The following is a 16,281-nucleotide window of genomic DNA, read 5'->3' as shown; positions in this document are numbered from 1 at the left end:
ATCATAATAACATATCATTGATTATTTCGAACTTAATATATATTTCACAAATCAAAATTAGTTTCCCATTTAACGTAATAACTTTCAGCGTTTATATTATGAGCAGATATTTTTGTATTCAAATGTTAGTGCTATTGATGTGAAAATTCGTTAAAATCTTGAATGCAGAAATTCATTATATGGTCAAAATAATTGTAACTTGCTCTCAAAAACGCTTTCACCATTATGCATGAAACACGTGAATTTACCAACACTCGCATCGCTCGCTATTCGACTGTTATATACATATTCGTAAATCACGAGATACCCGAGGAATATTTTCTGCATTCTGGAAAAACGTCTTATGTAATAATACTAAGCAGCTAATTGAAAGTAATTGTGTATTTAATATGTCCAGTTACACTTTTAAATAATCCAGGGCGAGTGTGTAATATTATTATAATCAAACAATGAATGAAATCTTCACTCAGATAAGATCTATTTATTTACGAAAACGATTATGCATAAATTGTGGGACAGTTGTGAATAAATCAACGAAACCAAACCTTCATCCAATCAAAAAATATACCATGTGAAGTTGAACAATAGCGATTGGTTAAAGGCGTATCCAACGATAGAGTAATTATTTTTGATTGGTCCGAAGTAGTTTGTAGCAGAACCGTTTTGCATATCATTAACGGATAACTATTTTAGGCGTGACGCAATAAAGACAAATGATCAAAAGGATGCCAACACTACACTTTACACTTTGACCTTAGTCAAAAGGCCGAGAAGCGATAATTGGTGGCATAAAGACACCTGCATCTGTTGACAGTTTGTATTTACACGGATTAACTTAACTGGGTACAAGTGTCAGCAGTCGATTTTCTATTGTTCTTAGCAGACAACGGACGATGTATCAATAGACAAATTGCTATGTATAAATTTCGCCACTTTACCGTACGTCACAAATGTTTAATATTTTCGAAGTTATTTTTACATGTTTTTATTTGGACATATTACGAAGATTAATGAATTAAAAACCAATGTAAACATGCAGTATTTTGTTATCAGCGGACATTTAAGTAAAAGACGAGTCGCCCTTACCATTAATAGTCATCATTCCTCCGCTTCGGAGATTTATGACTTAAAAAAAAAAACGGCACAGAAATATGTTTTTATTTTTATTTAGTACCTCATTTATAAGTCGAGTTGACTTTTAAAGTCAATTTTGGGAGCGTTTTTAGGTCGACTTATGGCCGCAAATTTACGGTAGTAAATTGTGGCCTTTAATTAATTTAGCTTACACTAACAAGGGAGAGAACTGTCAATATGTACCAGCAGTGAGTTGTTGCCATTAAATTGTTTCATATTTTACTAATTTGTAATATATCTTACAACTTTTATGACATGATGGTTTATTTTGGAACTGTTGTCTAGTGTGAATTTAAACAGAGTTTAACACCAAAGACCTGTAAAGGCATGGTAAAAACGGTGTGTGTGTTTTTGTAACTTTGGGAATACATTTATATGAAGTTGTTGCCTCCCATTTATTATTATCCCCCGCCATAGGTGGATAGATATTGTTTTGGCGTTGTCTGTCCGTCTGTCTTTCCGTCCGTCCATTCGTTCGGAGCCATATCATGAAAGTGCTTTAGCGGATTGCATTGAAACTTGGTATGAGTATTGATAAGAGAATGATGCACGCCAAACGGCGTTGTACACCATCTGTTTATAACAGAGTTATGGCACTTTGTATCTTGGAAAAATGCTTTTTTGAGTGATAAATATAACACTTTTGTGTCCAGAAGCATATTGGCGGGGGATATCAATTCAAAGAATTTGCTTGTTGAAACTTGTATTAACAGTAAAACCTCTGTGAAAGAATTGTTAAAGTTAACCGATTATAATTATGAGTACAATAAACAATTTATTATTTTTAACAAGATGATTTTTCATTCTTTTTTGTTGTTATGCAGGAAAAAACTGGCTAAAAACATCAATGAGCCACGCTGTGATAAAATAGGGCTTAATGCATGTGCTTAGATTGTAGTCCCAGATTAGCCTGTGCAGTCCGCACAGGCTACTTAGGGACAACAATTACCTCTTTAAAGGTATGTTTTGTTGAAAATAAGTGTCTTCTTTTGTGAAAATTCAGTATCGTCAGAAAGTGTCCTCCATGATTTGCTTATGTGGATTTCACATGCTAATCTGGGACGAAAGCTTCTAATATTGATGAGCGGCAATTTGGCTCATACAATTACACTGAAAGTAAAGTAAGAATAATAATTATGAATTTACAGGTAATTAAAGCATTAGCCAACACTTTTAATGTTTTAATACGAAATGATTTAATTGCATTAATTTTCATTAATTGCTATTTAGGACAAGACACCAATGAAATGCCAAATTAGAAATTCAGATAATTATGTTTTGCTGTTGAAAACCTTCACATCCAATCAAGAGGCATATATGTAGTGTATTATACATTGTAATATAAAAATGTATTACAAGTTCATATCCCACACTCTAGTGTTGTTGTTTTCAGGAGAGCACCAGCATTGATATCGAGTTGGCCAAGCAACAGCACAAGTCCGGCCTGCAGGAGCCCCAATACAGAACCATCCTTTCCCTCCCCTGATCCCTAGCTCCTCCCACTGGACCTCTGGCCACAAAGGGTCAGCATCGTTACACAAGTCTGTTCTGCAATAAATCCTCAGCACGTCAAGTTTTCATGCGCTGTTATGAACAACCAAAATGTCCGCGTCGAGATTTCCCCAAGCAAGCCCGAGTAGTTTTGTTTAGCTCTAGTGCCCAAGTGGGATGAGTGTTACAGAAGCAAGACGTTATAGCAGTACATATGGTAACGCAAACAGTTAACACTAACAGTTAGTTCTCGCTGTGGACATCATGAAGAATCTCACAAAGAATTAAATGTTGAATAATTTGTTTCATTCTTTATAAGACACAGTGTTCGCACAGGGCTTGAAAAGTGCTTGAAAACGAGTCCTAGGCTTGAAAAGCCCTTGAACAAAGGTTGGCCTTAAAACAGTGCTTGAAAAGTGCTTAGTTCATGTAAAAAAGCCTTGAAAATGTTTATTTCTGCTCAAAATTACTTTTATCATGGCTTTAATTATAAACTTAAATCGTTCTTATGGGAAATATTACGAAAATGTATCATAGATTCCTTCGCGCAAAAAGTTGAGTACGAAATATAAGTTTCGTACAAAATTGAGTACAAAATGTTATGTGTACACGTCACAGATTATGTGTGCTACGTCAGAGGTTCTCCATTGTGATCAATTTTAGCGAGTGAAAACGCAGCAATGGGGAAGTGTCGTTTCAAACCAGGGTGGTTAACTGAATATTCCTGGGTACAGAAAACAAATGACATTCGAAAAGCACATTGTTGGGTCTGTATGAAGACCATTGATGTCGGGGGTATGGAGGAAAGCGCTTTGTAAAGCCACAAGAAAGTGAAAACCCTCAAAGAAAACATGAAATTGAGAAGCAAACAGGGTTCCTGCGATGTGTTTTTTGTTAAACAGGAAGGTACTACACTGTAACTCCAATATAGCGCGGTCAATGGGGTCCAAGCCGCGAAACAGCGTTATAACGGATCCGCGTTATAGGTTTTTAGCTCATTTACTGCAAGGCGCTATAAAAAAAACAGGTATAGAATAGCCTATAATATAGGTCATGTATATTGCCATGCTGTGTTGACGCAAATACATGCATATAAACCGAATCGTATCGATAACAGTATACATACCTCTTTTCTTATGTGCACATTAATCCGATAATCCAAGAAAATTGCAACATCACTTAAAAAATAATAATCTTGAACATTAATGACGATATATGTTTAGGAAATTCGTAAACACAACCGTACGCATATATGCCATTTTCAGAAGTGTTAAGAGTACAGTGCATTATGGGGCAGAGCTTTCATTGGACGAGCGACATTAAATTTAGATTGAATGCAATACGACTCATGTACAAAAAAAATGTTTTATTGCGTCATACGCATGCAAAAAACGTGTTTCTCAGGGACTTTCTGATACCGCGCGAAAATGAAAGTGAACCTCTGTTAACAATTGCCGGTACACTGCGTTCGCATGTAAATAAATCGTCTGCATTATTTAATTTCTTATACACGAAATGAAAGATTAAATGACAAAATACCAGAATGATAATGAAATGACAGAAAAAGTTGTTTAATACAGTAGGCAGTATATTTCACAGCCGCGCATTTCATTTAGTCAAACTGCATCCATATCAAAGTAAGAATGTTTCAATCGTTTTGAATTACTTGAATTGTATAACTATCCCGCTTGCACTTATGGAAATTATCGCACTGAACCGCTCTGATGAGGAATACATGTAATAAACACTGACACGCGAGTTTTTCACACCTTTATTGACATTACACAACAGATTAACACCAATTAGCTGTCGGTGTTGTTTAACCTCGAGGCGATTATAATCGGTTCAACGGACGGTTGAATAAAGCAATCAACATGACTGTGATTGCCGCCATCTTTGAATTGTCTGAAAATACATGAAGTTGCATAATACGGATTTGAATCAGAAATCAAATGGAAGGTTGGAGAAAAAATGGGATCCAAGCACCCTCCGCGTTATATTGGATTCAGCGTTATAACGGAGCGCTTTATATTGGAGTTACAGTGTATTGTTAAAACTGTTAAATCTAAAACAGACTTAAAAAACAACAGCCCATCTGTGTCGAACCAGGAAGGCACAGCCACATGCAGAGAGTGTGCAGATAGAAGATTCAAATTCCAGGACCTTCGCAACTTTCAGCTGTAGTATCAAACTCGCAGACATCCATTGACAAATTCGTTTAAAAAAATGATATGTTGAACGCGAAAGTATTTTTGGTATTTATACCGTTTGCACACAACCATCCTTTAATTCCAATAAAAACATTACAAAGTTTTTTCAGGTTGTGTTCCATGACAGTACCATAGCAAAGCATAATTATGTGGCTGTTTTGGGGCTAGCTGAACATTTCAAAACTGTACTTGATAGTTCTTTAACTTAATTAGTGGACAGTACTCAGTGTCTCAGTACTCAGTGTCTTTTGATGAAAGTTTAAATAAGAAAGACCAATCCAAGCAAATGGAAAAGGCATTTTATTTAAAGGAAACTAACGTACAGTTTACGGACTTGAAAATGAATATTTGGTCTTGGAAAGTCCTTGAAAAGTGCTTGAATTTAGGTTTGAGATTTCTGTTTGAACCATGAGACATCTATATATTCAGCAAGGAACGAGAGCAAATCAAGGAACAATCGAAACGATTCATTCAGAAGTGTTTCTGCTGTAAATAGTTAGGACAGTAGTAGCGTTACGGACTGTCCTCAGCGCACAATTTATTTATGTGGTGCGCCTCAGAGGCGAATTCCGCCCATTATTGAAAACAAGTTGCTAAAAGTAAACACATCCGGTTTTGTTACGAGCACTTTGCACTCCGAGCCAAAGGGGCATTGCATTGAATTGAGACTAAAGAAGGCTTGAAAACATTACCCCAGTTTTGTTGTATGGTCCAGTACGCCCTTCGACTCTCAACCTGAAGTTTATCAGAACTCAAACTTGGCCCTTAACAATATCCGCGAGGCCAGCATATCAGCTCAGCTTCTGAGCTTCAGGTGAGACCGTACAGTGTTATTAATTTTGTCAAAGATTGGGCCTAAATTCAGCCCCATTCCTCAAAAAGTCTATAAAAAAAAATAATATTTAATACTGGTTAAAATTTACAAAGCAATATTTGCCACAAAAAGTGTTTGATAGGTTGCAACAATGAGTTACTTGCCTTATTAAGCTGTATTAGTTGAAACTTAGTACAATTAAAATACAAATAAAAAATTCTTTATTGTTAAGTATTTGTGTTCACGTATAACTGATTATGATTTTTATCTAAATTAGAAACGGGATGATTGCAAGGACAACATCACTATACTGCTTTCATATCCTTATGCACACTCTTTCAACGCCAGTGACTAAACTTTACATCTAAGGTCTGTCTTACAAAAACAATGGCATAAAATGTAGACATCAACTAGTATCTTGCGTAATAAGTTGTGCACATTTAAATGTGTACAGTCTCATATTTTAAGTTGTTTAGTGTCATATTAAAAGTTTATTGTTTTACAGTTAAAGTTGCTGAGTATCACATCTAAAATAATGTAGTCTTACATTTTAAGTTGTTAATTCTCACATTTAAAGTTGTAAAGTTTCACAATGAAAGTTGTTTTAGTCAAAACTATTTATGGGGAAAGTCTCGCACTTAAAACTACTGAAGTCATGCCTGTTTTTTTATATTTATTTTAATTCCCCCGGTAGGGTGGCAAAATAGCAGTTGAACTGTCTGTCAGTCCGTTCGTCTGAAAACGTTAACATAGGCCATAACTTTTGCATTTTTAAAAATCACAATTTGATATTTGGCATGCATGTGTATCTCATGGAGTTGCAAAATTTAAGTGGTGAAAGGTCAAAGTCATCCTGAAGATAAAAGGTAAAAACAGACAAATCAAATGGAAGTAACACGCTTAAAATGGAGATAATTTATATTTATCATTTGGCAGGTACAGCTCATTTTTTCAAGGGAAGTAATATTTGTAAAGGGGTATAATCAAGAACAAAAATATATAATCAAAGCGGCGCAGTAGGGGCATTGTGTATCTGACAAACACATCCCTTGTAAAAAAAAGTATTACACATTGCTATGAACTGTACTTTACTATGTATTTTTCGCGGTTTAAAACCCAAACTTTTCAAATATTAAGTTTTTGGGGCATAACATATTGATACAACGCTATTCTGAGTTCTTATTGGTAAAACATTAATTGCGATATTCTAAATATCAATTATAGACACAACGTTTGGCATTGAAGAGCAGGTGTGTTAAGTATTTTGTTGCAGGGCAAATTCATTTATCACTAAGTCTAAACCAATCGGGTTTTAGTTTACTTTCTATTTTCTTCTCAGCAAACACTATAAGCCGCCAAACATAAAAACATCGTTGAAGTGAAAGTCAATGACAATCCTGACCCCTTTGCTTAAATAATTCAGCACAAAAACGTCTTGCGTCAGAGTAACAAGCCTCCAAACATCTTCTCCCATGTTGGCTTCATCAACACTTCTTACAGCGGAGCTTTGACGAGTTCGACTACCATCCCAGCATCGATGTTGCTTAGCAACAATTCAATGCTGGGAATTGACAAATTGTTCTAGACAAGTCGCTTACACAGAAACAATCTGATCCAACAGATAGAGCAGGCGTTGCGTGACTTGTCCCTTATTGCGACTGACCTCGATAAGTTGCTCTCGAATAATTTTAACCTTATGCCAGTATGGGATTGACGCCATTTAACAACAGTTGTTGTTGAGAATTCCCGGGTTTGAGGTGGCAACTTTGGCGTCAGGACTCTCTCCATCTCTGTCTATGGCCTGGTCAAAGCAGCAGCAGCAGCAGCAATAAGAACAACAAGAAGTATCTGAGCTGTGCTCTGGGATATGGGGCTTCATGTATGTGCTTAAAGTGTCATCCCAGAATATCCTGTGCAGATTGCTCATATATTAAGTCCTATTAAGGTGTCATCCCAGAATATCCTGTGCAGATTGCACATACATCAAGTCCTATTAAAGTGTCATCCCAGATTAGCCTATGCAAACTGCACATTCACTAAGTCCTATTAAAGTGTCATCCCAGAATATCCTGTGCAGATTGCACATACATTAAGTCCTATTAAAGTGTCATCCCAGATTAGCCTGTGCAAACTGCACATTCATTAAGTCCTATTAAAGTGTCATCCCAGAATATCCTGTGCAGATTGCACATACATTAAGTCCTATTAAAGTGTCATCCCAGATTAGCCTGTGCAGATTCCACATACAGTAAGACCTATTTTCCAAGAATGAGGCTCATATAGTTCACTTAACATCAGTCCTTTTTCTGCCTGATTGAAGAAAAGCTCCTAACATCAAATGTGAATTATGTGTTTTTAAATTGATCAAACTTGGAAAATAAATAATAAATAAAAGTTGATCTGATATCAGTTTTAGTCATAGAAGGTCAGAACATAGTTTTGTCTATTTTTGGGCCAAAATTTAAACCCTGAACCAAAAGTTTCTCCTTGCATAATTAAAATATCTGCTTAAATCGAATTGATGAATTCTCTTTAATTTGAGTAAAAAAATATTTAAATGCATTCAGCACATTTAAAAATTATTTTCTTCATTTATTTTCAATATTTAATTTAATTCCTGCATTTTATTTTAAGAGCCTGTTCCTCCTGGTCCAGGACCTTTGGACAAATGTTCAAATAGTACTACCCACAGGATGAAGCCACTCTGAATCCGGGGCTCCATACTTTCTTGGCCAGGGGTGAAGACTACCTCGTCAATAAGGTATGTTGGTAATGTAATTTACCATGTATAATGTGTAGTATTTTACTCCAAATGTCAATGAAAATAGTTTGTGTGTGTTTAATAATAAGCCTATTCTTACTGCTAACTAAAACAAATCATTTATGTAATTGTAAACTATTTATAATAGCTGCCATTTGTATTGCCTTGAAAGGGCTTGGTGGGAGTGGGAGCATACAAATTTGTCCTTGTCTGTAATTCGCCCTGTCCTTCCTTTCATCCTTATTTAAGTCCCAAAGGGACATAACGTGTTTGTATCAAGTGTTTAGTTTATATCTCATTTGTATGAAGATCCATCAAACATACTTTATTTCTTAAATATATTTTTAATCAAACAACATTGATTGACTTCTAATATAACTGATGCCATTATTGAGAATATTCATAAAGGAACATTTGTTTGCTTTTGGGGTAAGACAGTCAATTATTGTTTTCAGTGGTCCTGGAGTTAGGAAGTTTACATGTTTCCGCAGGTGCTCGTAAACATATCTATTTTCTTACTTTGCTGAGAAAAAGAATTCACAGTATTACCCCAAAAGCTAACAAATTTCCCATTTAAGTTAAATTTACAAGGACTATTAACCCATTTATGCCTAGCGTCTGGAAAAAAGGCCTTGGTCAGCAGCGTAGACCTGATTAATAGAATAAGTACAATAAAAAAATATTAAATGTTTAACAAGATGGTTTTCCTTCTTTTTGTTATGCAGCAAAAAATTGGCTAATAGATAAATAAGCTGTGATGTGGAAAAATGGGGTCTTATGCTTAAATTGTTGTCACAGATTAGCCTGTGCAGCCCACACAGGCTAATCATGGACAACACTTTCCTCTTAAAGGTATTTTTCATTGAACAAATAATCCTCTTTATGAAAATCCAGTCTAGTCAGAAAGTACCCTCCCTTATTAGCTTATGTGAATTTCACATGCTAATCTGGGACGACACTTTCTAACATTAGTGATCCGCATATTGGCTTATGAAAATACATCTCTGAAAATGGAGTAAAGATAATAGATATAAATGAACAGATAAGTATAGCATAAGCCAACACTTTTCTTGTTTTTATACCAAATGACTTAATTGTATTTATTTTCATGCTATTAAGGACAAGGCACCAATAAAATGCCAGATTAGAAATTCGTGTTGTTGAAAACCTTTCCAGCCAGTCAAGAGGCATAATTTGTGATAGATTGTAAAATAATTTGCAACAAGTTCCTATCACCCACTGTGTTGTTGTTGTTTTCAGCAGAGCACCAGCATTGATATCGAGTTGGCCCAGCAACCGCACAAGTCCTGCCTGCAGGAGCCCCAGTCCAGAACGACCCTTCCCCTCCCTTGACTTCTAACTCCTCCCCCTTGACCGCCTGCCTCAAAAAGTCAGCATCGTTGAACAATTCCGTTCTGCAGGAAATTCTGAGCATGATTCTGTTCTGAAAAAACGCAATGCCCACGTCACGTTTTCCAAACATAAGCCTGGGTAGTTTTGTTAAGCTAGAGTTCCGCGTGGGCCTGAAAGGGACAAGTGTTACAGACACAAATAGTTATAGCAGTAGTTATGGTAACGCTAACAGTTAGTTGTTGCTGTTGGACATCACAACAAATATCATGAAGAATAAATATTTCAATAAGTTGTTCCAATCTTTATGGGACAAACAGAAATTGAACGGAAGAAAATCAAGGAACAATAAAAGCGTAAGCTTTCCTAGTGGGATACATCTGCTGTTGATAGTTTGAACAACAGTAGGGTTACGGACTGCCCCAGATTGTCCTCTCAGCGGCCTGAATATCATAATAGAACGGACTTTTGGCAATATTTCTGACAAAGAAAGGCAATAATGACTTGGTTGTGAATACCCAGAGCACGATACATCCATGCTGAAAGTTGAAACAGAAAGGCAGTCATGACTATGCAGTGAACACCCAGAGCAAGATATATCCATGCTGACACAGAAAGGAAGTAATGACTATGATGTGAACACCCAGAGTAAGATATATCTATGCTGACACAGAAAGGCAGTAATGACTATGCTGTGAACACCCAGAGCACAATACATCCATGCTGAAACAGAAAGGCAGTAATGACTTGGTTGTGAACACAGAGCACAATACATCCTTGTTGACACAGAAAGGCAGTAATGACTTTGCAGTGAACTCAGAGCACGATACATCAATGCTGACACAGAAAGGCAGTAATGACTTAGATGTAAACACCCAGAGCACAATACATTCATGATTACACAGAAAGTCAGTAAAGACTTGGTTGTAAACACTAAGATATCCATACATCCATGGGGTGTGCCACAGACGCAAATTACGCCCACCATTTTGAACAAGGTGCTTAAAGTGAACACGTCTGGTTTTGTTATGAGCACTTAGCACTCCGAATCCAAAAGGCCTCACATTGAATTGATGCAAGAGAAGGCTTTGAAAAATAACAGCAGTTTTGTTGTGTGGTCCAGTACGCCCTTCGACTCTCAACCTGAAGAAAGCAGAACTCAAACTCGTCTCTTAGCATTATCAGCAAGGCCAGCATGTCATCTCAGCTTCTAGAGCTTCAGGTGAGACCTTACAGTGTTAATTATTTTGTTGAAATTTTGGGGCCGAAATTCAGCCCCATTCTTATCTCAAAAAGTCTATATTTATGATAACTGGCTTAAGTTCTCAATTCATGGTTTTCCGGAAGAAAAAGAATGTTTTGATAGGTTGCAACATTGAGTAAATCAGAACTCAAATTCAGACTTTGGCAATATCAGCGAGGCCAGCATATCAGCTCAGCTTCTTGAGCTTCAGGTGAGATCATACAGTGTTATTCATTTTGTCGAAATTGGGGCCAAAATCTCATTCCCAATCCTTAACAGTTTATTTTTTCCATAATTACTGGCTAAAGTTCTCAATTGAAGTTTTGACCCCAAACAATTTTTTAATAGGTTACAAATTGAGTTTGTTTCCTTATGCAGCTCTATAAGTTGAACCTTAGTGCAATTTATCTTGATAGCACTTATTCTCAATTTTTAAATTATGTTTAGCAAAAACTACAACCATTTTCCCAATTTAATTCAAAACACTATGATTTTTTACGAATTGTTCCAATCCAAAAATGGTTAAAATAAACTCTGCACAGAGCTAACCCCTAGTTATAGCATATTTTAAAGTTTTTATCAGAATAACTGGTTTATTTATACCCCCACAAACGAAGTTTAGGGGGGTAATTATAGGAGTGAACTTGTCTGTCGGTCTGTCTGTCTGTCGGTTTGTATTAAGTGTCCGCTCTCTAATTCAAGTAGTTTTCATCCGATCTTCACCAAACTTGGTCAGAACTTGTATCTACATGATGCTTAGGCCAAGTTCGAACATGGGCCTTGCCGGGTCAAAAACTAGGTCACAGTGTCACTTAGTGCGTTTTAAACATTCAGCATGATGTCCACTTTCTTATTCAAGTAGTTTTCATCCGATCTTCACCAAACTTGGTCAGAAGTTGTATCTAGATGATCTTAAGGCAAAATTCAAACATGGGCCTTGCCGGGTCAAAAACTAGGTCACGAGGTCACTTAGTGCGTTTTTTAACATTCAGCATGGTGTCCTCTCTCTTATTCAAGTAGTTTTCATCCGATCTTCACCAAACTTGGTCAGAAGTATTATCTAGATGTTTTGAAGGCCAAGTTCGAACATGGGCCATGCCAGATCAAAAACTAGGTCACAGGGTCACTTAATACGTTTTACACATTGAACATGGTGTCCGCTCTCTATTTCAAGTAGTTTAAATCCGATCTTCACCACACTTGGTCAGAAGTTGTAACTAAATGATGTGTAGGTCAAGTTCGAACATTGGCCATGCCTGGTCAAAAACTAGGCCACGGGGTCACTTAGTGTGTTTTAAACCTCACCGTGTTGTCCGCCCTCTAATTCAAATACTTTTTATTCAATTTTCACCAAAATTAATCAGAAGTTGTATCTTGATAATGTCTAGGTCGAGTTTGAATATGGGTCATGCCAGGTCAAAAACAAGGTCAGTGGGTCACTTACTGCGTTTTGAACATAACAATGTTGTCTGCTCTATAATTCAAGTAGTTTTCATCCAATCTTCACCAAACTTGGTCAGAAGTTGTATCTAGATGATGTCTAGGTCAAGTTTGAATATGGGTCATGCCGGGTCAAAAACTATGTCACGGGGTATCTTAGTGAGTTTTAAACCTCACCATGTTGTCCGCTCTCTAATTCAAGTAGTTTTTATCCAATCCTCACCAAACTTGGTCACAAGTTTTATCTTAATGATCTCTAGGCCAAGTTAGAACATGGGCCATTCCGGGCCTAAAACTAGGTCACTGGGTCACTTTGTGCATTTTTTTACATTCAGCATGGTGTCCGCTCTCTTATTCAAGTAGTTTACATTCGATCTTCACCAAACTTCGCAGAAGTTTTATGGAGATGATCTTAAGGCCGAGTTAGAACATGGGCCTTTCTTGGTCAAAAACTAGGTCAAGGGGTCACTAGCTTAGTGCGTTTTAAAAATTGAGCATGGTGTCCGCTGTTTTTTAACCAGGTTTTACCGAAGGAAAAAACTGGTTGTTAGATTGGCGAATGCGGGCGGGCTGGCTGGCTGGCGGGCTGGCTGGTTGGCGGGCTGGCGGAATAAGCTTGTCCGGGCCATAACTATGTCGTTCATTGTCAGATTTTAAAATCATTTGGCACATTTGTTCACCATCATTGGACGGTGTGTCGCGCGAAATAATTACGTCGATATCTCCAAGGTCAAGGTCACACTTTGAGTTCAAAGGTAAAAAATGGCCATAAATGAGCTTGTCCTGGCCATAACTATGTCATTCATTGTGAGATTTTTAAATCATTTGGCACATTTGTTCACCATCATGGGATGGTGTGTCCCACGAAAGAATCACGTCAATATCTCCAATGTCAAGGTCGCCACGACTAAAAATAGATTTAAAAAAAAAAAAAACTTACAAAGGGGGTTAATTTTTTTGGTCATTTCAAATGTTCAGATTGAGTTTTCTCCCTTTATCAGATTTTTTTTTCACAATGAAAACCTGGTTTTGTGACAATTTTGTCCCTTGTTGTGAAGATGACATGCAAAATGTTATGTGTCGATGCGGCATGTGGGGGTCTGTGACAAAGCTCTAGTTTGCTTATTTCACTAAGTAACTATTTTGAACTCACATGTATTGTTTCTTATTAAATGCCATACAGTTGTATTGTCTCACATTTAAAGTTGTTAAGTCTCAGGTATAAGTCATAAACTGTCACATTAAAAGGTGTGCAGACTCACACTTAAATATGTAGATTGTTACATTTAAAGTTGTGTTGTCTCACATTTTAAGTTGCTGAGTATCACATGTAAAATTATGTAGTCTCACATTTAAAGTTCTATAGTCACACAATTAAAGGTGTACAGTCTCACATTCTAAATTGCTCAAGTAATGCCTGTTTTTGATTTACAAAAAATAAATATTAGACCTTGCTACAAACACAAAAATTCCAATTTCAAGTTGGTGCGCGTAAAACATTGATACTACGTTATTCTGAGTTCTAATTAGTGGAAAATTAATTGCAATATTCTAAATATCAATTATAGGCACAATGTTTGGCATTTAAAAAACAGGTCTGTAAGGTAAGGTGTTGCAAGGCTTATTCATGTGTCACTAAACAAGCCGGTTTTAGTTTACTTTCCATTTCCTTTTCAGTGAACTTAACTATCAAACATGACAAACGTCATTGAAGTGAAAGTCGATGACAACCTCCTTCTTGCACAAATACTACAATTGCTTAAGAAATTCAGCACGAAGACGTCTTGCGTAATACTACCAAGCCTCCTATCAATATCTCCTCCCATGTTGGGTACATCAACACTTCCAACATCAGAGCCTTGGTGAGTTCGACTTCCGTCTCAGCATCGATGTCGCTTAGCAACAATTGGATGATGGGCGTCGACAAATTAGGCCGGACAAGTCGCTCGAACTGAAACGATCTTATCCAAGAGGTAGAGCAGGCGTTGCGTGATACGTCCGTTAATGTGACTGACCTCGATATGTTGTTCTCAAATAAAGGGAACCTTAGACCTGGAGAGCAGTATGCCTTTTAACAACAGTTGTTGTCGGCAATTCTCATGTTTGGGGTGGCGACTTCAGCGTCAGGACTTGCTCCATCTCTGTCTATGGCCCAGTCGCAGCAGCAGCAGCAGCAGCAACAAGAACAATAAGTAGTATCTTAGAGGTGTTCTGGGATACGGGGCTTCAATTGCTTAAATTGCTTCAATGTGCTTAAATTGTCATCCCAGATTAGCCTGTGCAGACTGCACCTACATTAAGTCCTATTAAATTGTCATCCCAGATTAGCCTGTGCAGAATGCACATACAGTGACATCCCAGATTAGCATGTGCAGACTGCACATACATTAAGTCCTATTAAAGTGTCATCCCATATTAGCCTGTACAGACTGCATATACATTAAGTCATATTAAAGTGTCATCCCAGATTAGCCTGTGCAGACTGCACCTACATTAAGTCCTATTAAATTGTCATCCCAGATTAGCCTGTGCAGAATGCACATACAGTGACATCCCAGATTAGCATGTGCAGACTGCACATACATTAAGTCATATTAAAGTGTCATTCCAGATTAGCCTGTGCAGACTGCACATACATTAAGTCCTATTAAAGTGTCATCCCATATTAGCCTGTACAGACTGCATATACATTAAGTCATATTAAAGTGTCATCCCAGATTAGCCTGTGCAGACTGCACATACATTAAGTCCTATTAAAGTGTCATCCCATATTAGCCTGTACAGACTGCACATACATCAAGTCCTATTAAAGTGTCATCCCAGATTAGCCTGTGCAGACTGCACATACAATAAGTCATATTAAAGTGTCATCCCAGATTAGCCTGTGCAGACTGCACATACATTAAGTCCTATTAAAGTGTCATCCCAGATTAGCCTGTGCAGACTACACATGCATTAAGCCCTATTTTCTCAGAATGAGACTCGTATACTTCACTTAGTATTTTATGTGCCTGAAGGTTTCAAGCATCAAATGGGAATTATGTGCTTTTAAATTGATCACACATAGAAAATAAAATGCAAATAGCACTTGATCTGGTATCAATTTTAATCATAGAAGGTCAGGGCATTAAGTTTTGTACATTTTCGACCAAAATTCAGCCCCTGAACCAAAAGTTTATCCTTGCAGAAAAATCTGCTTTAATAGAATTGTTAAATAATATTTAATTTTAGTAAAATAATTATGTAAAAGCCTTCAGCTCATTTAAAAATTATTTTCTTCATTTATTATCAATATTTATTTAAATTCCTGGATTTTATTTTAAAAGCCTGTTCCTACAGGAACCCATGCAATCATAGATCGGTACCTAGCTGAACAACAGGCTCTCTGGTCAGCTGGGCCCAGACGCCCAGGGACACTTTCTTGCCCAGGACCTTGGGGCAAATGCTCAACTAGTCCTTCCCACAGGGTGTAGCCACTCTGAACCTGGGGCTCCATACTTTCTTGGCCAGGGGCCAAGATTACCTCGTCAATAAGGTAGGTTGGTAATGTAATTAACCACTAATAATGTGCAGTGTTTCACTCCAAATTTTAATTTTAATAGTTTGTGTTAAATATTGATAAAACTCTATCTTGGCTGCTAACTTAAACAAATCATTTATGTAAGTGTTAAATATTTATAATAGCAGCCATTTGTATTGCCTTGAAAGTGCTCAGTGGGGCGGGCGTACACATGTGTCCTTGTCTGTAATTCTCCCCGTCCTTACTTTCATCCTTATGTCCGTCCCACCTTTTTAGTGTTGCACGTAACTTAATAAATATTGGTTCCAGAGGGACACA

The 16,281-nt window shown here is 37.1% G+C and overlaps 1 protein-coding gene across 12 annotated transcripts in view; it reads left to right on the top strand.

The window, feature by feature from the left end:
* Positions 1-16,281, top strand: part of LOC127863181 (uncharacterized) — a 397,789-nt gene that overhangs the window by 11,641 nt on the left and 369,867 nt on the right. Inside the window, exons 1-5 of one of the 12 annotated variants that reach the window (XR_008040955.1) lie at positions 3,863-5,649; positions 8,284-8,410; positions 9,671-10,982; positions 14,121-14,635; positions 15,783-15,982. The exons of 6 other annotated variants lie outside the window; for them this stretch is intronic. The gene's annotated coding sequence lies outside the window, so the exon portion shown is untranslated. Of the gene's footprint in view, positions 1-2,527; positions 3,681-3,834; positions 5,650-8,283; positions 8,411-9,670; positions 10,983-14,120; positions 15,983-16,281 lie in introns of those variants that run through there. 5 more of the 12 variants (XR_008040961.1, XR_008040958.1, XR_008040954.1 and 2 more) reach the window with 5 other exon arrangements.

The sequence above is a fragment of the Dreissena polymorpha genome, unplaced genomic scaffold (assembly GCF_020536995.1).
Source record: "Dreissena polymorpha isolate Duluth1 unplaced genomic scaffold, UMN_Dpol_1.0 chrUn002, whole genome shotgun sequence".
In the NCBI taxonomy this organism is placed as follows: Eukaryota; Metazoa; Mollusca; class Bivalvia; order Myida; family Dreissenidae; genus Dreissena; species Dreissena polymorpha.
Note: the sequence above shows the minus strand (reverse complement) of the source record. Positions and strands in the feature narration are given on the sequence as shown.